The sequence below is a fragment of the Pieris napi genome, chromosome 4, assembly GCF_905475465.1.
Source record: "Pieris napi chromosome 4, ilPieNapi1.2, whole genome shotgun sequence".
NCBI lineage: Eukaryota > Metazoa > Arthropoda > Insecta > Lepidoptera > Pieridae > Pieris > Pieris napi.
The window spans coordinates 12,011,327-12,034,948 of record NC_062237.1 but is presented as its reverse complement, the minus strand read 5'-3'; the positions used below and the strand labels follow the sequence as shown (position 1 = coordinate 12,034,948).

General features: G+C 34.8%; 1 long non-coding RNA gene across 1 annotated transcript; it reads right to left on the bottom strand.

Moving 5' to 3' along the window:
* Positions 1-3,531: 3,531 nt before the first annotated feature.
* Positions 3,532-4,538, bottom strand: LOC125049058. Its single transcript, XR_007116940.1, has 2 exons — positions 4,134-4,538; positions 3,532-3,712 (listed from the first exon to the last, which is right to left on the bottom strand). It is a non-coding gene; the product is annotated as an uncharacterized LOC125049058 (long non-coding RNA).
* Between the last annotated feature and the right edge of the window lie 19,084 nt (positions 4,539-23,622).

Sequence of the window (23,622 nt, the reverse complement as noted above, 5' to 3'; positions counted from 1 at the left end):
AGCACTTCAATGTTGTACACATTAACGCTCAGAGTGTATCAGCTCATCACACAGATCTCCTTACGATCGCCTCTAAAGACATCCATGCCATACTTATTTCTGAAACTTGGTTCAATCCTTCCCTATCCTCTGGTACTTACTCTCTTCCTGGTTACAATTTAATTAGAAATGACCGACTCGGCATGCGTGGAGGTGGTGTGGCAATTTACTTACGTTCTCATATCCCCTTCTCCATCATTAACTCATCGCCACAGCCTCCACCTAGCAATGCAGCCGAGCATCTCCTTATCGAAGTTCTTCTATCCAACTCTAAGCTTCTCCTGGGAGTCTTCTATTCCCCTTCATCATCGGTGGACTACTTTGATTCCTTTGAAGACATCATTGACCAATTTTCTCCCTTATATAAAAACACAATAGTCATGGGTGACTTTAACACATGTCTGCTGAAAAATGACTCTCGCTCCAGACGGCTCCTTTCTTTAACTCACTCTTACAACCTACAAAACTTATATCTTAACGCTACGCATAAAGTCCCCGGTTTTACTCCGTCACTTTTGGATCTTATTTTTGTTTCCTCTCCTCACCTTGTCACTAAGCATGGGCAACTTCCTGCTGTCGCCTTCTCTCACCATGACCTTCTCTATCTCTCCTTTAAAGCGAAGCCACCCAAACAGAAGCCCACGGTAGTTATGCGTCGCAGCTTTGGTGGAATCGACCATGATAGTCTGCTCAGTGATGCATCCAAAATTGACTGGAGTGGTCTGTACGACTTAGCTTACCTCGACGACAAAGTTGAGTTGTTCACTTCTTCCATCACAAACCTCTACGATAAGCACGCCCCATTGAGACGTGTTAAACTTAAACATTTACCTGCTCCCTGGCTCTCTGATGAGATAAAAAGATTGATTCACCAAAAAAACAGAGCCATAGCTAAAATGAGAACTGCCAAATCTGACGCGGAGCGCGAAAAATATAGTTCGCAATCGTTGTAATACTCGCTGTCGTGATGCTCAAAGGCAACATATCCACGACTCAGTATCCAATGGCGACACCTCAAAAATCTGGAAGTTCCTCAAAACCCTGGGGATTGGCAAATCGGCACAGAATATTATTTCTTCAGCAATAGATATAAACAACCTTAACTCTCACTTCACCTGTTCTCCTGCCCACGATAAGTCTTCTCTTAGGAAGACAATCAATAATCTTGCTTCTCTTCCAACTCCAAACTTCATGCCTTTTAATTTCACTGAATTCACCGAGCGCGAAGTGGAGGGTTGCATACTGTCTATCTCGTCGGATGCTGTCGGATGCGATCAAGTTAGTCGTGCTATGATCTTACCTATCTTGCCAGCTATTCTTCATGTTATTACTCATATTTTTAATTATTCAGTTACTAGTGGTAAATTCCCTACTTCTTGGAAGGATAGTCTAGTTATTCCTATTCCCAAACGGCCCGATCCAATTAACTTTTCTGACTTTCGGCCCATTTCTATTCTACCATTCCTATCTAAAGCTCTAGAGCGCCTTATACACTCGCAGCTTAGCGGTTTTCTGAATAAAAACTCAATTCTAGACCCTCTCCAATCGGGTTTCCGCCCGGGGCATAGCACGACTACTGCATTGGTTAAAGTTTGTGACGACATTCGCCGAGGGATGGATGGTGGGCAGCTCACTGTTCTCACTCTGCTTGACTTTAGCAATGCTTTCAATACTGTGAACTTTGAAATTCTGCTTGGGTTGCTTCGCTCTATGAATATCTGTCCATCCGCTATTGACTGGTTTCATAGCTATCTTAACGGTCGTCGGCAGCGTATTAAAATTAATGATGCTTACTCTCAGTGGAATAGTATAAGTGCTGGTGTTCCGCAGGGTGGCGTTCTTTCACCTCTTCTTTTTTCTATCTTTATCAATACCCTGACTGCACATCTATCCGCTAGTTATCACCTTTACGCTGATGACCTCCAAATCTACGTTCAGTCTACACTGGATGAGCTTCCTCTTGCAATACAGGCGATGAATGATGATCTTGAAAACATAGCCAACTGGAGTAAAGACTTTGGTCTTCAAATTAATCCTGCCAAGAGTCAAGTCATTATCATCGGAAGCCCTTTCTTTATTTCAAGTGTCAAATGGGCTCAGCTCCCTGGTGTTTACCTTGACGACGAAGATCGAACGCCTGCAGAATTTCTGCATACGTTTCATATTTGGTCTTAGAAAATATGACCATGTGTCTAAATTCCGCAGGCAGCTGGGGTGGCTACCTATTCGATTCAGACGTCACGCTCATCTTCTTCAACTTCTATACTCAATTCTTTTCAATCCGAAAACCCCTTCTTATCTCAAAAATCACTTCAAATTCTTAGGTCCTTCTAACTATATGTTACGCTCTTCTAATAGATGTTTATTGGAAATTCCATCCCACACTTCATCCTTCTTAGGCAATTCTTTTACGATCTCCGCCATTAAGTTGTGGAATACGCTGCCTGACTCCGTACGATTGGCTACCTCTCTGTCATCTTTTAAAACTCTTCTGTATAATCATTTCTTAACCTTATCCTATCCTCATCAATCGTGACTTGTATAATTCTTATGTAAATCCTTTTACATCACTATTTGCTGTCCATGTATTTGTAAGATTAGCTTTTAAGTTTTTAGTTTGTATTACTTTAGATTAAGGATTCTGCACTTCTCGCACGCATGTTTCTTTTTTATTTTTTTTAAGTTTTTCTCTTAACTAGGGTTGCCTGGAAGAGATCGCTTATTAGCGATAAGGCCGCCCGTTGCATCCCATAGAATTTTTATGTATTGTGTTTCTTTCATTTGCAACGAAGGGTAAATAAATAAATAAATTATATTTTTAAAATTAAAATTTCGTAAAGAGAATTAATGAAATATAAGTATTTCATATTTTATGCAAAATTTATTGAAATCTCAAATGACGAATTGTAAATTGAAAGACCACTTGATTTTATTATCTAAGAAATAAATTTTAAAAAATTAAATTTATATTTTGTATAAATTTTCAAGGCTTTTAATATTTTAATGACAATTAAACTCATGCAATTTCTAACATATCTTCCTTTTTCCCTCCCTCTAAGTCTCGGAAATTTAAAGTTTTAGATTTGTATAAAAATGAACAAGACCTTAAAAATTAGTATACCAAAGAAGTTTCACTTCTAACAAGTGTAATTTGTACGCACGCACTTTTTTTAATTTCGCGATTATGTTTGTGTACAAATACAGTGTAAACTTTTTATAACGAATTTCAAGAGGCAGAGCTTTTTTTATCGTCATAGAGAGTCTTCGTTATGTCTATCTTGTCCGATTCACACAGCACTGGTCACAGGTAGGTAATTAATCTATCATAAGTCAAATCGTTGTTTTGATTTTTCCTCCTAGAAAGAAATTAGAGCCACTCATGGCAATGTGTAATACTTTTTCAGAATCCCTATTAAATGCGCTAAAACATGTTATACAGGGTCACTTTTCGGTAGAGTATGTTTTTTCATGGGGTCCGAAGTAAACAAAAAGTTATGATTTGAGAAAATTTTATATCTTATAACTTAATATTATCTTCAATACATCCATTAAACAACAATAAAAAGAAAGTCTAAGACAAGGCCTCATCAGTGACGCGACCTACAAAAAATAGTAATAAATTACTAGCTGAGGCGTGATAGTATAACTTGAAGAAGGTTGCTGAAGCATCTATCTGAAAAGAAATAATAAAAAATTGGTTAGAGATTTGTAGAAGAGGGAAGGACTTGAATGTAATTAAGATTATATATTTTATAATTTATAGATATTGATAGGATATTTTAAAATCATTACTTTTTTATTTTAATTTTTTTAAATTAATATGTGGTGCATAAAGTATGTTTAAAACACCATTTCATCACATAATAAATAACTATAAACAAGATGGCCGAAAAATTAAATAATAAATGTTGCGTTTCTAAAACTATCGCTATATTCATAAAACACAAATTGCCTAAACGATAAATTAGAGAAAATGTAATAATAAAAGTATTTTAAATCATTACTTAACTAGTGTTCTGGTTTGTCCAAAATATGACAATAGCTATTAACTACTTACGATATCAAAGAAAAATTATAAACGATAAAATACTTACATTAAAGTACATTATAGTTTTTGATAAAAAAGCTGTTTTTTCTGTTTTTCTTACAGACTTCGATACACTTCATAAAATATCTTCTATAACCCTTTGGACATTTCGGATCAACTAAACCAGATAAACCGGTTCTCTTCCTTCTTAATAGCTTCTTTGTATCCGAAGTCTCAACAACCACATTTAAATCTCTATACTTTCTCATCTTCTCCAATAAATCCGATTTCACAAACGCATCATCAAATTTATGTAAAGGTTCCGATTTCATTTCTTGTAGACTTAAGTCTACACTATCTATCTTTCTATGGATCACTTTCACAGTACTCGATTCAATTGAACCGATGTTCCGCGATTGAACGATTGCAAAGCAGGTGAATAACAGAACACACGTCTTCATTGTGAGCGTTTAAAAACTCGTCTGAACAAACCTCACTAGGCGAAACCTATATTTAAGCGAGTTATGAGCTAAAATTTGTCATAATACTGACGTAATGAAAATCCGCAGCTCTAACGCATCGTAAAATTACCTTATTTAGATAAAGGACAACAACAGTCATAGTGGCCAAACGCCAAACATAATACAAATCTAAAATCAGGTGAAAATGGGGTTTAAAACAAAAGGATACATTATATATTCTATAGTGCGCATAGCTAACGCACTGCGCTTGATTTAATCCTTGGGATTAAATCCTGAACGATTTGAAGGGTGTAGGAAGGAGATATATGGGATTTTTTTTATTTTATAGAACAATAGGCAAACGGGCAGGAGGCTTATCTAATGTTAAGTGATACCACCGCCCATGAACACTCTCAATGCTTGGACATTCTTAATGCCAGAGTGCTCGCGACTGCGTTGCCGGCCTTTTAAATATTGTAACATACAATTAGAAATTAGGATTATAATAAACGATAGTTACAATGAAAACATGTGTTGCAAAAGAAATAGCAAACTAATTATACATTTATCTATGTATATTTGTATTTTATCCTCCATATTTAAATAGGAAAACTGTGTAGTCGTGATGTGATGAAATCATAATTAAATGTAAGTGTCCCACAAAATGTGTAGATATTAGAATTAAAGTTAAGCCTCAAATCTTCATCTAGCTTATTATAGAATATGGGATAGTAATTTTCAAAGGTCATATTTTCTAACAATTTGGTAAGGACTTTCCTTAAATAAAGTACATATTTTAGTAGTTCGCCAACTGAAATACAACGGGATTCCTTATTAGTAATGTCAAGGTAAATGTCAATTTTAATAAAATAATGAAACTACAATTAAAATATTATGAGTCATAAAATTTCTTTGCTTTTTCAGGGCTTGGCCGCTTGTGTCTGAAGTAAGTTGAATGTGATAAATTTGAAAATTAGTGAAAATTTTCTTTTGTAGTAATAGCGCAAGTTTACGACATGTTGTCAGTCACGTCCGCCCGGTTTACAATTTTGTTTTCATTTTACCCTCACCACATTTCGTTTTTATTGTTAAACTAGCGGCTCGTCCTTGGACTACGCAAGGGTGGGCATTTTTTTTAAATTTGTAGTTAATGATATGTTCTTTAATATTGTGGAATATTTTTTGTTCTAACCGTGACACATGCGATGAAAGAGATTATACCTTGGGTAACATTATTGTAGTTTTAGTAGGGATCCTTATTTTAACTGCAAGATATATTTAAGATATTAATAGTAAAAACAAAAGATTAGAATGTGTAGGTACTTTAGACTTTTAAAATCTACCGAGGTTAGGTTAGAAACAAGTCCGTTCCGCACGACGTCTCGAAATAAAAGTGAGTCAAAGCCGGTGTTGCCATGCTTTATATAGGTTTCTGCTACAAGATGGCGTTAGTCCGCTAACAATATATTAATCAGTGATAATGTAGCAATCAAATGGTGAAAGAATTTTTAAAATCGGTCCAGTACTTTTTGAGCCAATTCTTTCCAAAAGTTAACACAAATCTTTCCTCTTTATAATATTAGTATAGATAACACTTATTCCTTTGTTCTTAATATCTTATCATGTTGTTAGTTCGGCTTTTTGAATTTAGTTCATTATGGATTCACTTTCGATTGAACTTGAAAAGTATACTGTTTAATTACCGTAGGATAATATCAGTAATATCAGTTTATTGTGAGTCATACAGAGAGCACACTTATATATTATTTCTTCCAAAAAAAATCACAAACTAAGGATAGAATATAGTGTCAGCTATTACAAGTGTATCCAAACGAATTAGGAGTTGTGTGAATGAATATAAACGAACGAACATAAACATTTTTCAATGTAACCATTCATCCAGTTTAGAAATTAAAGTAATAAAAGGCTTGCATTCGCTAAAAGTTGGTAAATATGTGGTGAGATTTGTTATAAACCTTGTGTTTTATAAAACATAGCGTAAATATCAGCGCAGGATATTAAATTAAAAGTTAACGAGGGCCGTGAATGATTGCGAGCAGATTTGAGTGAATAGCCGCACACCACCAAACCGGTCAGACAAAACAGAAAAATCTATAGAATTTTTGTCGCAAAAGTATGATGACTTGCTGTTACAACTGAGTTCACATCAAAAACAAACACAATCTTTCCTTGAGCGTGTATCTAAGGTTGAAGACACAACAGAGGATATGGACCGTCGTTCTAGGCTGAGCTCCCTGGAAATTCGTAACATCCGGCTGGCAAACAGAACTCTGTCTCAGGATGAGCAGATATCTGTTGTCACTCGGCTTTTCAAGGAGATATCGGTGGAAGTCTCGTTGTCTGAGATATTTGATATCCGCCGTGTCCCGTCAAAGTCTGATAGTATCACTCTGGTATGCACCCTGAATTCAGTTATTACGAGGGGAAGAATTCTGAAGGCTTTCAAAGAACATAACAGAGGCAGTAACAAACCCAACTCCACCATCGTCGGTGGTCCGCAACATCCGATTTACATCGCCGAGCATCTGACGGCACAGGCACGCCGCCTATACTATCTAGCTCGAGAATACGCCAAGACGGAAAAATATAAGTATTGCTGGACTTCCGGAGGCCGAGTGCTGCTGAGGCAGGCAGACCACACCAAACTCATTGTTGTTACTAATGAAAGTCAGCTGGTTGGCCCCCAGCCAAAAAAACTAGATCCTTGCGACGTATTTCCGTCTTTGTTTATGATTAGATTTAGTTTTTTAATTACTATGATATTAGTACTAGGTAAAATCATTGTTTGTAACTGTGCTATAGTGCCGACGCGCCTTTACATATGTATTATATTATATTTTATATTTCCACATATAATATACCTATATAATTTAGCATTTCTGATAGTATTTGGTTCCTTAGGCTCAATTTTCAAATATTATTCTAGAGTTGTTACTCACGTAATTAATTTCATACCTCTTTATTCACACACAAATATTGTAGACACTTTTCTCTTATACATAATCTATGACTATCTCACTGATATATACTATTTAAATTGTACTCTAATTCCAATGCGTGCATATATCCTTAAGTTTAGTAAACCTGTGCTTGCACTCATTGACCTTACACTGCTATTCCCATTTAATAACTGTATTGTGCTAGCAAATTGGTTACTTTTAGTTACTCAAGGCTTCAAAATTCGATCGTAATAATAGACAATTATTAAACAACATCGATAATGTATCGGTTGCTTCAAGCCATTGCTGTGATCCACATGAAGTCCGAAACTATTTACCTAAACATAATAAAGTCCTAAATATTATAACGCAAAATATTCGGAGCTTATCGGCAAATTTCGCGAACTTTGAAATTTTACTTACAAATTTCCATACTATCCCGGATATTATCATTCTCACTGAATGTTTTCTAGAAAGCAACCCGGTAATACCAACCATAAAAGGTTTCTCCAGCATCTCTTCCTGTAACCCAGTTAATAAAAATGACGGAGTCCTGGTTTACTATAAAAATTGTATTACAGGCATCTCAATTGAAGAACCCTCTGTAGCAGAAGCCAGCGTTCTCTTAAATAAACTTAATATTGATACTGCAATTTTAGGTATTTATCGACCAAGTGCTTTCAAAAATAAAACGAACTTTATTAACTCTCTAAATACCTTGCTAGAATCTCTTAAAAGTTTCAAAAATATAATAATCTTAGGTGACATAAATATTGATATTACTCCAGAGAATCTTAACCAAGAAGCTGAAGATTATCTTAACATGTTGGTTTACCATGGGCTTCTCCCAACTCATACCTTCCCTACTCGTTTTCCTTCTTCTACGTGTCTTGATCACGGTATTCTTAAATCACCTCTTACTGCTCTTACTCTTGTCATCAATTCTTCAATCACTGATCATAGTTCAGTAGTAATGTCCTTAGATATAAAGAAACGCTACTCTGCTCCTACTCGATCTATCAAAAAAGTGGATCATGATAGCCTCTCACAGTCTCTCCTGAATACAGATTTTTCATCTGTTCTCAATAACACTGACTGTGAAGAAGCAACCAACAATTTGATAGAAATTCTTCAATCAGTTATCTCTATGCACACCTCCGTAATGACTCGCTCTCACCGCACTAAAATCATCAAGCCATGGATGACCCCAGGCTTACTTAAATGTATACGTAATAGAGATAGAATGCATTACAAACTAAAAAAGCAACCTGAAAATGATATTCTGCGTAAAACATACTACAGATACCGGAACTTCTGTAATAGTCTACTGAAGAAATTAAAAAAGAATTATGAAAAAGGTCTACTACTAAATGCAGGAACTAACACCAAAAAACTTTGGACAGCTATAAAAGACGTTAGTAATCTTAATAAAAAACATGATAGACCAAGTGACCTCCTAAAATGTAGAGCGAATCCAAAAGACTCAACAAACCATGTTAACTCTCACTTTGTGGGTATCGGAAAATCGCTTGCCTTAAATATACAATCCAATCATCAACACGACTCTCCACCTCCATTACGGCCAAATCCTCCTTTTCCTCTCCAATCATTCGTCATGCTCGACACTTCTATTGAAGAAGTCGAAATCACTATAAATTCCTTGAAAGAAAGCTGTGCTGCAGGTTGGGACAACATCACGTCTGCCATACTTAAACGCAACCTTAAAATATTAGCTACACCAATCGCCCATGTATGTAACTTAAGTATGCGTACGGGAATCTTCCCATCCGCTTTTAAAAAGGCAATAGTGCATCCCATTTTCAAATCCGGCAACCGTGGCAGTGTCGACAACTATCGCCCCATCTCTATTCTGTCAGCACTGTCCAAGATCCTTGAACGCCTAATAAACAAACGTCTCGTTAGTTATCTGGAAGATAAACAATTACTTTCTCCGAACCAATTCGGTTTCAGAGCTAAAAGATCTTCATCGGATGCCATCCATGAATTAACCGATCACATAGTTAGGAACTTGGACAGCCATAGGAAGTGTCTGGGCATATTCTTAGACCTCGCGAAGGCATTCGACACTGTCTCGGCCCAAATCCTTCTACAGAAACTGGAAGCGCTTGGAGTGAGAGGAGTTCAACTTTCCTTATTTAAAAGTTACCTCAGCGGTCGGAGTCAATGTGTAGTGGTAGATGGCCATGTCAGCTCTTACCTTCCAGTGGAATTCGGAGTCCCCCAGGGCAGCATTCTTGGTCCTACGCTGTTCCTAGTGTACATGAATGATCTGTGTTCCCTGAAAATACCTAATTGCAAATTGGTCTCTTACGCCGACGATACTGCTCTTGTTTTCTCTGCAAAAAGCTGGAGGGAAGCTTTCTCTTATGCACAGACCGGATTTGATATCGTTTCGTGTTGGCTGCGCCAAAATTTATTAACTCTTAATATAGAGAAAACTTGCTATCTTACCTTCTCCATATATACTCCTCCCATAGCCTTAATCCCGTATTCCTTAACTGCCCATACACATTCTTCTGTTCCTTCTGTTCCATGCTCTTGCGCTACATTGAAGAGAGGTTGTATGGTTAAGTATCTTGGCATCACACTAGATAGTCGACTCACGTTTCAGGCCCATCTTATGAATATGTGTGGTAGAGTCCGCAAACTCATGTTTATCTTTAAGAAAATTCGTCATGTTGCCGAGCCTCATATAGTCAGAATGATGTATTTAGCATTATGTCAATCTGTTTTATTATATGCTATCACCACTTGGGGTGGTGCAGCCAAAACCCATCTGCTGTCCCTGGAACGTGCCCAGAGGGCTCTTCTAAAAGTTTGCTTATTCAAACCCATTCTTTTCCCTACTTTCACCCTCTATCAGGAAGCTCAGATACTTACAGTACGTCAACTGTTCATCCTAAACACAGCCCTCAAACAGCATCACGAACATAAACCTAGTCCTTCTTCCTCTCGATCTGCTCGCCGCCCACCCCCTGTTCACCTTCCTTCTCTCTACACTGCCTTTTCCCACCGCTTCTACTGTTACCTCGGCCCTTTTATTTACAACAAACTAAATCGCAAGCTGAATATTCACTTACTCTTATCCTTCAGTTGTAAAAAGAAGGTCACTGCCTACATACAAGGTCTCAACTATGATGAGACTGAAAACTTAATCCAACCAATGGTCTAACTTACAATTTATAGCTTATTTTTGATTTACTATTTATTTTTATACTTATTTAAGTACTGTTATCTATTTATCTAAGTACTAATATATATATATTTATCTAAGTACTAATATATATATATATATAATAATATATATAATAATTAGCACGGATGTTATATCGGCGCGATTGCACACCTACATATTTTAATTAGGTACCTCTTTTCTCCATGTTACATCTGTAAAATGTCCTTATTAATAATTTACTCTTGTTACTGGTTACTTTTTTACACCATGTGGGGAGAGGCTGGTGGTCTGAGATACAAGCCCTGCTTAGTTCAGTCACCAGTCTCTCACAATCTTATAATGTTTCCTTGCGACAATATATCTGTTTCTTAATATTAGTTAATATCAATGTAAGATTGTGGAGAAAAATAAAAAAAATTTTTTTTTTTTTTTGGTGTTCTCCTACCGTTTCCCTTGAATAGCTACTATGTAATATAACAAAAACCTTAGCCACATCATCGCTTGGCCGGTTATTATATAAAAACGCTTTAAATTTTTAAATCCTTGTAAGTGTCAAAGTCACCTCCATATCGAGATTTGATAGTCGGTCGACAATTAAAAAATCACGTTGATATTATGTACCAATGTAGTGATTTAGAGAAAGTGCGCAATACTGTTAACCAGCCGCAAATAAACCTTTGTTTGTTCATAGACACAAAAATCAAAATCAACAGTGTATATAATTTGGGCATTTAAAAGAGATTAATGCGATATTTAGCGCATAGCGCATAATCGATAAAATTTAAAGTTAATAAAGCCATACATTTAAAAAAAAAAAAAAAAAAAAAAAAATACTATATACTTTTACACAAGACTTCTTTACTTAGTGTTAAATTTTACAATTATTATTTTATAGATATTAAATTTCGCAATACTAACTTTTTTAACACAAGGATTCATCTAATGCGTTTGGCGTTCCGCGAGTAACTTCTTCTTATAGATCACGTAAGTGCAGACAAAGTAAACAAGATGTGGCTAAAATGGCGATGTTCGGGCACATGACATTTCATGAGAAATGGACAAGATTCACTGCTGAATGGCATCGAGATGAGAGAAAAATGGGTTGTTAGGAATCAGGTCATTATTGTATGGAAAAACCAAGGCGGGCCTATGTGGACTAGAGTTACCTGGGATAGAAATAAGTGGAGAGAGCTAGAAGAGTGTCCTACGTGTCCTACAGGACACACTCTAGTCCACATATTTTGTATTGTTATATTTTAAAATTGTATGGTTACAGAAATAAAATAATTGTTGTGTTTAAAATAATATATTATCAACTATTAAGGCGGTTCCGTAATATTAACAAGGTGTAGAGTCTTCAATCAACAATACTTATTAAGCTTTAAGCTTATTAGTTATTAACTGAGAATTAAATATAATCACAAAAATCTGGAATTATAATACTTAACTTATAAACTACTTAACTGGAAAATACTTTCACAAATTAACAATGTATTGGCAGGATTTACAACTATACGTGAGTATTTTCTTTCGTATATAATATAAAATAAATCAGTGGCACTACAACCTTTTTAAGTCTGGGCCTTAGATTTCTGTATCTATTTCATAATCATTTGTGTCTAAGCTAAGGCAAGCCGGTTTCCTCACGATGTTTTCCTTTACCGTTCGAGCGAATATGAAACACGCACATTGACAGAAAGTCCATTGGTGCGCAGCCAGGGATCGAACCTACGACCTCAGGGAGGAGGATCGCACGCTGATGCCACTAAGCCAACACTGCTCTTATATAAATAAATACTAAAAAATATACTAAAAAGTTAATAAAATCACAGATTTTTATCACGAATTTCTCAACACAACGTAAATCATTGATCAATTGATCACTATACAATTCAAAATTTGATCTAGTTTTATTTACAATTGAGAACAGTTAAATAAAAAGCCTAAAAATACTTTTCAACTAATATAAACGCTTATGTCTTTCAAGCAACTCAAAATAATTTATACATAACAATAAGGAAATGCAAAAACTATAAAATACAACTAAGCAGGTATATAATTATCGATTTTATAGTATTAATAATGAATTGTATTTTGTACCATCTTAAACAATAAAATAATTATAATTAAATGACAGTAATAATTACAATGTTAAGAACACATTTACTGCATTAACTACAGAATAAATATTAAATAAATTAAGATAGTTCTAGCTGAGGCGTGATAGTATGACTAGAAGAAGGTTGATCAGGCATTCATCATTATCTGAAAAGAAATAATAAATAAATTGTTAGTGTTTTGTAGAGAATGCTTTTATAATTTAAAAGGGGTTGGATGTTATTAAGATCATATGAAAAGAATTTATCGATGTTTTAAAAACATAACTGGTGATGAATTAAAATAAAAAAAAATATGTTTATTATGGAACATAAGATACATGTATCACTTATTCCACGTCATTAAATTTGAAGGCATCCCTACTCATCGGCAAAGAAGACAGAGGGGGTAGGCCGAGAGAAAAAGCCGGCGTAAAAAACTCTCGGTACTCTTTTAAAACAGCAAATCATCAAACAACACTTATTAAAACAAATATCGCAAATTAATTAGAAGTAGCCTGTCTAGCACTAGTTCCAGGCCCTTTTATCAACTAGATAATTGTCTCATTTATTTGTATACATTAATCAGTATTATTAATATGTGATGCATATGATATGTTTAAATATATCGTAAAATTAAACAGAATAAAGAAAAATTAATTAGGTTGTAAATTACTATAATTACAGTAGCCGAAAATATTAAATATCGAAGTTGCGTTCCTAAACCTTGTTCTCTACTCGTAAAACTTACAAATTGACTACTCAAGAAATTTGAGATGAATTATTGATACAAGTAGTTTAATCATTAAATAGATAAACAATAAAATACTCACTTATAGTTTGTTACAAGAAACTCCTATTCTTCTATGTCCCTTTGGACATTTCCGACCACGTATAACATCTCTCTTTCTTCTTAAAAGCTTGTTTGTATCCGATTTCTCAAAAACCACATTTAAATCTCTATACTTTCTCATCTTCTCCAATAAATCCGATTTCACAAACGCATCATCAAATTTCTGTGAAGGTTCCGATTTCATTTCTTGGAGACTTAAGTCTACACTATCTATCTTTCTATGGATCACTTTCAAACTACTCGATTCAATCGAACGGATGTACCGCGATTGAACGATCGCAAAGCAGGTGAACAACAGAACACACGTCTTCATTGTGAGCGTTAAGATCTCGTTTGGAGCAACTTCTATGCGGCTTGAATATTTAAGTCATTTGTGAGTCAGTATTTGTCGTAATACTGACGTAACAAAAATCCGTAGCTCTAACGCACCGTTCATTTACCTTATTTTATAAATAGTATAAGATATAAGTAAAACTAGACTTTTGTCTTAAATTAAAATACTTTAATGTTTCACCTTAGCGGTAATATTTAAATGTAGAGTAAAGTATGGGTAATAAAAACACTGGTCATTATATAATTTGCTTTATTTAATAAATACTCACGTAATTCATTAACCTTAGGACAGAAGCTTCTTATGTAATATGAAGCAAACGGGCAGGTAGCTCACCTAATGTTAAGTGATAAACTCAAACACAAAATAACTTTATTCATATAGGTAAATAAGTACACTTATGAACGTCATAAAAGAAGTTAAATTAATCTAAGCAAATTTACATTTACTACCAGTTCGCAAGTCAAGGCCATAAAGCGGGCAAGAACAAGAAACTCTCCGCCAGTCTTTTTAATCGCTAAGTTTTGAGTCAGACAAATGGTTCCATACCGCCACACATTGCCAGAAGGCAAGTGCGTTGCCGGACTTTTGAGACTTGGTACGCTCTTTTGGAGGACCCTTAGTCAAATTGGTTCGGAAATACTTCAGTGGGCAGCTGGTTCCACATAATAGTGGTGCGCGGCAAAAACTGCCTAAAGAAACGCTCAGTTGTGAAACGTCGGAAGTCGAGGTGATACGGATGGTATTTTGTAATCTGCCTCGTCGTCCGGTGATGAAACTCATTAATTAGTCCGAACCACTCTTCTGAACACTCTCCATCGTAAATGCGATAGAAGATGCAGAGAGAAACCCACATCAAGCCGCACGGTGACAGTAAGTGTTATCGGTTCTGGATAGATTTGCTGGTTCGTACATTGAAAGCAAATTTGCGCATAATCTCTGGTCCTAAACATGATAATACGAAGATCTGGTCTGCGCTACCAGCAAGGTGGGGTAATTTGTAACACCCATTGTAAAACATTTATTGCCAACAAAATAGCGAACTAATTATAAACTTTTACCTGGTCAACAATGGGTTACCTAATGTTGTCAAAATTAATGACAAAACCTATGCATATCTGTATATGTATTTTATCCTTCATAATATTTTAATAGGTACAGGTAGATGTTTTTTTATCACATGGGGTGCAAACGATCAGGAGGCTCACCTGATGTTAAGTGATACCGCCGCCTCAATACCAGAGGGCTTGCGAGTGCATTGAAGGCCTGTTAAGAATTGGTACGGTCTTTAAATATATTGCAAGAATAGTTTAATTACAAATTTGTGTTGGGAGCGTTCAAGTATTACGTAAAGAATTTGGGGGGGGGTTTCTTTTGTTACGATACGGGGCGGGGATTGAATAACGCGTTATTTTTAATATTATTTTCGACTTTCCAGTACTTTACACCACATATTATAACTTTTAGGGTTTAATAATCTTCAAAAATTGCGTGACGTAATACTTGAACGCTCCCTTATGTAGAAATCATTAAGTAACATACAGTTTACATGTCAAAAGGAAGAGACTGGCTTCCCACAACACAGGGAATCCTAGTAAATTTCTTTTACGTGTATAATAAAGATTTGCTTTCTTTCTTTCTTTAAATGTACCACAAAATATGTGTAGGTATTACAGATATAAGTTAGGCCTACAATACCTAGCTCATGATAGAATTTGGGACAGTAAATTAAAAGCTAAAACAACTTAGATCGGTGGTGCTAATTGTGAGGACTTTCCTTAATAAAAGTACATATGTGAGTAAGTCGCTATTTTAATGGGATTCCCTTATTAGTAATGTTAAGGTAAATTACATTTTGACACAAAACAAACGTTTACAACAATTAATTCTATAAAACAATTTGTTAAAAAAGTTTTCAAACATGTCAGACTTTAAATTCGGGGTTTTTTGGTTGGTTTTAAATCTGAATACACATGAAAACAATAAAAAAGGCAAAATCAACCAAATTAACATTCAAGGATTGTCGGTGAATGTCTAAAAGAAGGAAACATATATTTAATGATATAATTTAAAGCAGACCAAAAATATCGGACCTCATACTATAGCTATGAAACACACATTTCTGAAGGCATCTATTAATATATGACAGCCAAGTGGCAATTTTTTATTTCTAAAAATACAAAAAACGTCAAATATTTCCGACAGGAACAGTGTTCATTGGAAAATTCAATTGTTTTTAGTATTTTTCTTTACTTATTATGATTCCCTGTTTAAACCTTCCCTGAACTTCCACAAATATTTCAAAATCAATATGATAACTCATAAATGATGCAAACGAACTGCAGTTCATTTTGATATAAATAGAATATGGGATATATTATTCATGATAATCAATTCTCTCTGATAAATCTAGACACTATATTTTTACCTGAATCGAACCGAACGAGTCGTTAAATTCATTCAATTGTATTTTATCCCAATATCGCATATCTCATTTAATGTGTCTACTGGATTTGTAAAGAAATACTAATTTTAATGTTTTTACAACAATTTTTTTTTCAAAATTGATACTTTTTAAATTAACACCAGCCTTGCGATTCTGTAACTCACTTTTCGAACTCACACAGCGGTTTTCGGCGGTCGCTCTCAAATCAGTCGTGAAGCAGTCATTTTATGATTTGGCATTCTGAAAAGGTGGGAGCTTGTAGTTTATTGTTTATGAGTTCTGTGAGTTACAGAATCGCAGGGCAGGTTCGCGATTATAATATATAAAAATAAAAACAGATAAACAAAAGACGTCAAATATTAAAACAGATAAATGTTGGTTAACTTAAACGTTAAAGAGGATTATAAGCAGACAAAAATAATAAGCGAAAATAAAAGTTTTAAATTTAATATTGTGTCTAGTTTCTCACGATCATTTAAATGCTGGTTTAAGTCATAGTTGGGAAAAACCGTAACTTAAGTACGCGCACGGCACGCGCATACGTTTTTACGACATCAGTATTTCCCTGAAATTTAATCATTGAAAGTCATCTCATTGGAATTATATTATTTAATTAATTAAACTCTTACTTAGTATTATGACACCGAAAAATTTAATGGTACCACGTTTTGGATAAAACAGTAGTTTATTATGTGTGTGCGAATCAAGTTTTATTTGTAACGAATGATATAATAGACTTTTCTTGAAGAAAAACCTTTTTAACCGGATTAAAGTTATGTATTATTATAAATTTACAATTATTTAACATAATTTTAAATTTATCCGACGTTTCGCGTGCTTTACAGCGTGCGTGGTCACGGTGACACCGTTTTTAACCAATTAAAAATTATGTTAAATAATTGTAAATTTATAATAATACATAACTTTAATCCGGTTAAAAAGTTTTTTCTTTAAATGTGTAAAGGTTATGTCAATCAAAGACAATACTATGTGCAACAGACTTTTCTTAATTTACGGCTCAGGAAAAATCAGATTTAATGTTTAAAATGTAACTTTAGACATATAAGTGTAAAACTAAGCAGAATAATAAATAATCGATATTAACCCATCCAACTCTTAACCGCTGCAAGTGACACTTCACTCGTTCTAATTTTGGCATATCGACCCAATCATTATATTCACATTATACACGTTTTCCTTAAACCAGTTTAACACGTGGGTTTATCTCCCAACGGTGCTCGGTTTTACCGAACAAATTATATTTGCATACACGTCAAGTTATGTATTCTATAATTTGTTACTAACAGCCATTTTAGTTTTGTGATTATAATAATTGCAAAATCCAATGCCATCATGGACGCTGATAATTTGAAAACACTGAATTAATTAATGCTAAATTTAGAATTATATACGCCGAGTTTTACCGATAATTAATATTGAAGCGAACCATTTAATATAAAATAAAAAATATAATTTAATTTTGTAATTTTTATTTTGTTATTCATGAGTTTGTGTATCAAACTTGTAAACGGGGGTAAACGGGCAGGGGCTCATCTGATGTTTACTGATACCAATGCACTCACATTGCCAGACGGCTTGCAAGTTGACGACTCATTGGTCTAGTGGTTAGTACCCCTGACTGCGAATCCAAGGGTCCAGGGTTCGATCCCCGGCTGAGACGAACATCGATGTGATGAGCATTTGGTGTTGTGCTTAGGTCTTGGGTGTTTAAATATGTATTTATTTATATGTCTACCTATCTATAATATGTATGTATATCCGTTGCCTAGTACCCATAACACAAGCTTCACCAGCTTAGCATGGGACTAGGTCAATTGGTGTGAATTGTTTAAAAAAAAAAAGTGCGTTGCCGGTTTTTTATATTTAATATTGTATCTATTTACTTCTTAATTTCTCATTACCTTCGAATTAATATTTATTGATAAATTATATTTAGACGGTTAAATATAAAAACTCGTCATGCAACACTTTGTTACAACAATTTTTTTTGGTCCAGAAAATGTATAAAAACTTCTTGTGCAGACCAGACACTCTACTCGCAGGACCAACCAAGTAAAACTTTACAGGTCTTACCGCGGACGGATTCCTGGAGACAGGGGAGAGTGAAGGTTGTGTGCTACTAACGAAATTCAAGAAACGCGACTGAAGAAAATATATTACTTAATACAAGGACAATTAGTATAAATAATTATCTGCCGTTGAACGTAATACTCCTGTGTTTTCCTTAATATGACGTATAAGTTAGTTGGGCAAAGCGTCACATGACGTATTAATTATGTAGTGTCTGCTTAAATCTTACTTAAAAACAAAAAACTTCGGGTTTTTTGAGCGAAATGAAGGCGTTGGTCGATACATTTTTATTACTATTTAAAGGTCAACAGGTATTTACGTAAAAATATTAATAAAAATACAAATGTTACGCAAATGCATATTCAAACTCAAAATAACTTTATTGATATCAAAAGTCAAAAAGTCAAAAGGTAAAATCATTTATTTATATAGGTCGCGCAATGTATACTAATGAATGTCAAAAATATATAATATATGAAACGCTTCTAATTCTACATTTACTGCCAGTTCTCAAATCAAGGGCGTAGAAAGGAAGAGAAGAACTGGAATAAACTCATATGTAACCAAGTTCACTCATGAACGTCAACAGAAAAGATGTCAAATCGATTCTAAATATACACTTACTACCTGTTCACATGTCAAGGGCGTAGAGCGGGCAAGAAGAACTGGCAAGAAACTCTCCGCCACTCGTTTTAATCGCCATCGCCATAAATTTAAGTTTTAAGTTGCAACACTTATGCAAGTCAAATTTACGCCATCCGTTCATTTGTCTTCCAGGCCTTGCTCTAAGAAGAACGGGCAAGAAACTCAGCAAGTTCATTCCTCCCTTTACATTATTCATTTTTATTAAGGGAAAGGTCACAATTCACAAATTCAATACGTCTCAACATAATTGTAATAAGTAAACACGTTCTCGACGTCACGGACTTGTACGACTTTTGTTTGATTAGAGGTAGCCAAAAAAATATTAGAACATGCTCCATCTACCACGGATAAAATATAATCTAGTTAACTACAACACAGGGACTACCTAGTGAGGGGATTAGCGTTAGATCTATTTTGTCGCAACCATTTGTCATGAATAAAGTTTTATTATTTTCGACGACTCATTGGTCTAGTGGTTAGTACTCCTGACTGCGAATCCATGGGTCCCGGGTTCGATCCCCGGCTGAGGCGAACATCGATGTGATGAGCATTTGGTGTTGTTCTTAGGTCTTGGGTGTTTAAATATGTATTTATATGTATATCTATCTATAATATGTATGTATATCCGTTGCCTAGTACCCATAACACAAGCTTCACCAGCTTAGCATGGGACTAGGTCAATTGGTGTGAATTGTCTTTAAAAAAAAATATATATATATTATTATGTCTAGACTCTAGAGATTCAATTATTCCGACAGAGACATACTTAAGCAATAAGATGGTACAACCAAACAAATAGAAAACCTTTTCTTTTATTTGAACAAATATCGTAAAGGTATAGTGTCCATAGGAGACCAAATAAGTCCAGTCAAAGTATATTAATTTTTAAAACTCAATCGCATGCATTTTTGATGATATAAATACACTGTGTAAAAGTTTTCGTGCACCCTCGGCAAGGGTTGAAAATTATAATTCAAAATGTTTCATTTATGACTTGGTTTCTCCTACCAAAATTAACCTAGTCACATTTAGGATCTGTTTCACAATGAACGGATAAGTTCTACATAAGTTCCAAAGTAGCTATTTATTACTTACTAGCTGGCCTAGCGAACATCGTACCGCCTAACAGTCGATTCTGTATTAATACTTATCCTGCTATTCGGGACACCGGTCTAGCTAGTAAGATAAAAAAAAGAAAGTTGATAATACAACAAATACATTATGTCAAAAAATAAAAATTTACCTTCCCGGAACCCCTCCACTAACACTTGAACTTTATGATATGGTATTAAAGTTCTAATTGCCTTTAAATATTATAACGAATATTTTTTATGGGAATATAGAAAAGTGTTGTTTTTAGACTTTTTCACTTAATTTTTTTTAAATTTTCTCTCCGTAAGAACCATCCTCGTACTTTAAGGAATATTATAAAAAAGAATCAGAAAAATCGGTCAAGCCATTTTCATGTTATGTCGTGACAACGGAAAACGGGTTTCATTTTTATATATATAGATTGGTAGGATAAACACAATTGTTGCGTTTCACTGTCAGATAGCGCTATTCGTCACATAAAGTCCATCATAAGTTATGAGTCCGATGGAGTGACATTTATCTTCCAAATAATTTATGCGTTGCATAGCTATTTGGTACTTTATCCATACATTATGAAACAGACCCTTAATAATATTATGTCACATTTAATAATATTATGGTTTCATAGAAAATACTTAAAGGTCAATTACTGTTATTCATGTGCGTGGGAGTCATATTTAAATTTGGAATTCATCGCGCGTCAAGGTCGGGGAGGCCCAGAGATTGACATTGGCACAGTTGCAAATCCGCATCGTCTTTCACATTCTTTAAATTCCTGAGAAATTAGTGTCTTTTAATCGGTGACTGGGCTTCGTTGAAACTGGAATTCTTCGACGGTCCGCTTCACAAGACATATTGCGAACAAGCGAACTGTGGAATGGACTCCCGGTGGGGGTATTCCTTGGGAGATACGACTGCCAACAAAAAAAGAGCATACACCCTCAAGGTCGGCATGCTACACATACACACACACACTAAAATGTGTGTCCATTCCATAATCTCGTTTGCCCCCCCTTTGCAATAAAAAAACAAAGACTATTACAATCTAGCCCACAGTAAGATCACATAGCAATCTTTTTTTTTAAATGTAACAGGAAGCAAACGGCCAGTTGGGTCACCTGATATAAAGTGATACCGTTACCCATGGGCACTCATATTGCCAGAACGCTCGCAAGTGCATTGCCAGCCTTTTAAGCACTGGTACGCTTTTTCTTGAAGGATTCTAAGTTGAATTGGTTCGGAAATAGTTCAGAGGGCAGCTGGTTCTATGTTGTGATCGTGCGCAGAATAAACTGCATTAAGGAAGCGCTCAGTTGAGGAACGACGGACGTTGAGGTGATACGGATGGTATTTTGTATTCAGCCTTGCGATTCTGTAACTCACTTTTCAAACTCTCACAGCGGTTTTCGCAGCGGCGGTCGCGCTCAATTCAGTCGTGAAGCAGTAATGTTATGATTTGGCATTCTGATAAACAATAAACTACAAGCTCCCTCCTTATCGTTCGAAAAGTGAGTTACAGAATCGCAAGGCTGCCTTGATGTCCGGGGATGAAACTAATGTGTTAAAAATATATATGAAAAATACGGTTTCTATCAAAACGATGAAACATTGTTCATTTGATTCTTTTAAGAGGCTTAAACAGATGAGGTTAATATACATAATAAATGCCTATTTATATCGCCTCTGTATCAGTGCAATTACTTAAGAAGTCATGTGAAACATGGTGTAATGGTTGCAGCACCTTACAAACATTGTATGAAACAAAAAACTTGGCGATTAAAAAGAGTGGCGGAGAGGTTATTGCCGATTCTTCTCTTCCGTTCTACGCCTTTGATTTGAGAACTTTTTTTTTATAGAACGGGGGGCAAACGGGCAGGAGGCTCACCTGATGTTAAGTGATACCGCCACCCATGGACAATCTCTACCAGAGGGTTCGCGAGTGCGTTGCCGGCCTTTTAAGCATTGGAGAATGCCTGGCAGCAAATGTAAAATTAGAAGCATTTAATATGTATTTCTTTTTTGACGTTCATAAGTGTACCTATATGAATTAATGATTTTTACTTGGAATGGTTTACTGAATAAGTATATACAGAATGTGATGGTAAATGCAACGATAACGATAAAATAAAATAAACTATTTTAAAAAATTTTCACTCTTAGAATGCTACGTTATGCCTGATAAACATAGGTTGTACTTAGATCTAACATATAAAAATACCTGCTTAGCCGAGACAGTCTAAGTTCTTTATAGGTATAGCAAAATGGTAAAAACGTTGGAGATTCATTCAAATTGACGCAATGAGACTAATATTCATTTTCATTTCAATTCGTCATATATGAATCATGTTTAAAGTTTTATTCATTCATTGCGTCATCGAATGAAAAATGTTTCTACTCAAATCAATAATTTCAAATTATTTGACGACAGAGAAGGTATACTTCACTTATTATACAACTTGTTTTAATAGTGTTCGAATCCCGGCTATCAACAGATTTTATTTATTTATTAACACTTCGTTGCATATACATAAATATAGTACAATCGACATAGGAGAGCAACTGGCGGCCTTATCGCTTTCAAGCGATCTCTTCCAGGCAACCACTGTGAGAAAAGAAAAAAAAAGTATTAAATTACAAAAGGTAGGCAAGAAATGCAAAAATACATGTATTACATATAGTTGTTGAGAAAAAGAAACTAAACAGTAACAAAAAACAAACTAATAAAGGACACATGAAAAAAAAAAATCTAATAATAAAAAGTGCACATTAATCATTATAATTTAATTTAAGATCAGTCTCACGTCAGTTAGTAGGTATTATTAAATTTAGGGATACGATGTGGACAGGTAATGTACAGATTTTCTATCAACATATCCAATAAAATGTTATCATACGAAAGGCAACATCGTGAGAAAACCGACACGTCTTAGTCGTGTGTTTCATTCATCAGACATCGAACCCAGGACTACCGGTCTGTAGAGCTTTAAATAATATTTTAATTAGGGTTTCAAGAAAAAAAAACGCTGTAGACACATCAAATACTTATATTTTATAATATAACTTATATGATACCATATAATATATATCTCAGATTTTCAATGTTCAATCAAAACATTTGTATTAAAAAAATAGGGTCTTGTTCTGCATAAATTTGTTTTTGCAGTTGCATCATAAAACTTTCCTTTAATACACGAAGAGTTATATTACATTCAAGATATTAATATATGTTGGGTCGTTCAAATTAAAAGGACAACATCATTTGCTATTAATTATAATATTATTAAAACAGGATGATTATATCCTTACTAAAACATTTTTACATTAATTTCTTAAACTTTAACATGCAGCAGTGTTGGCCTAGTGGCTTTAGCGTGCGACTTTCATC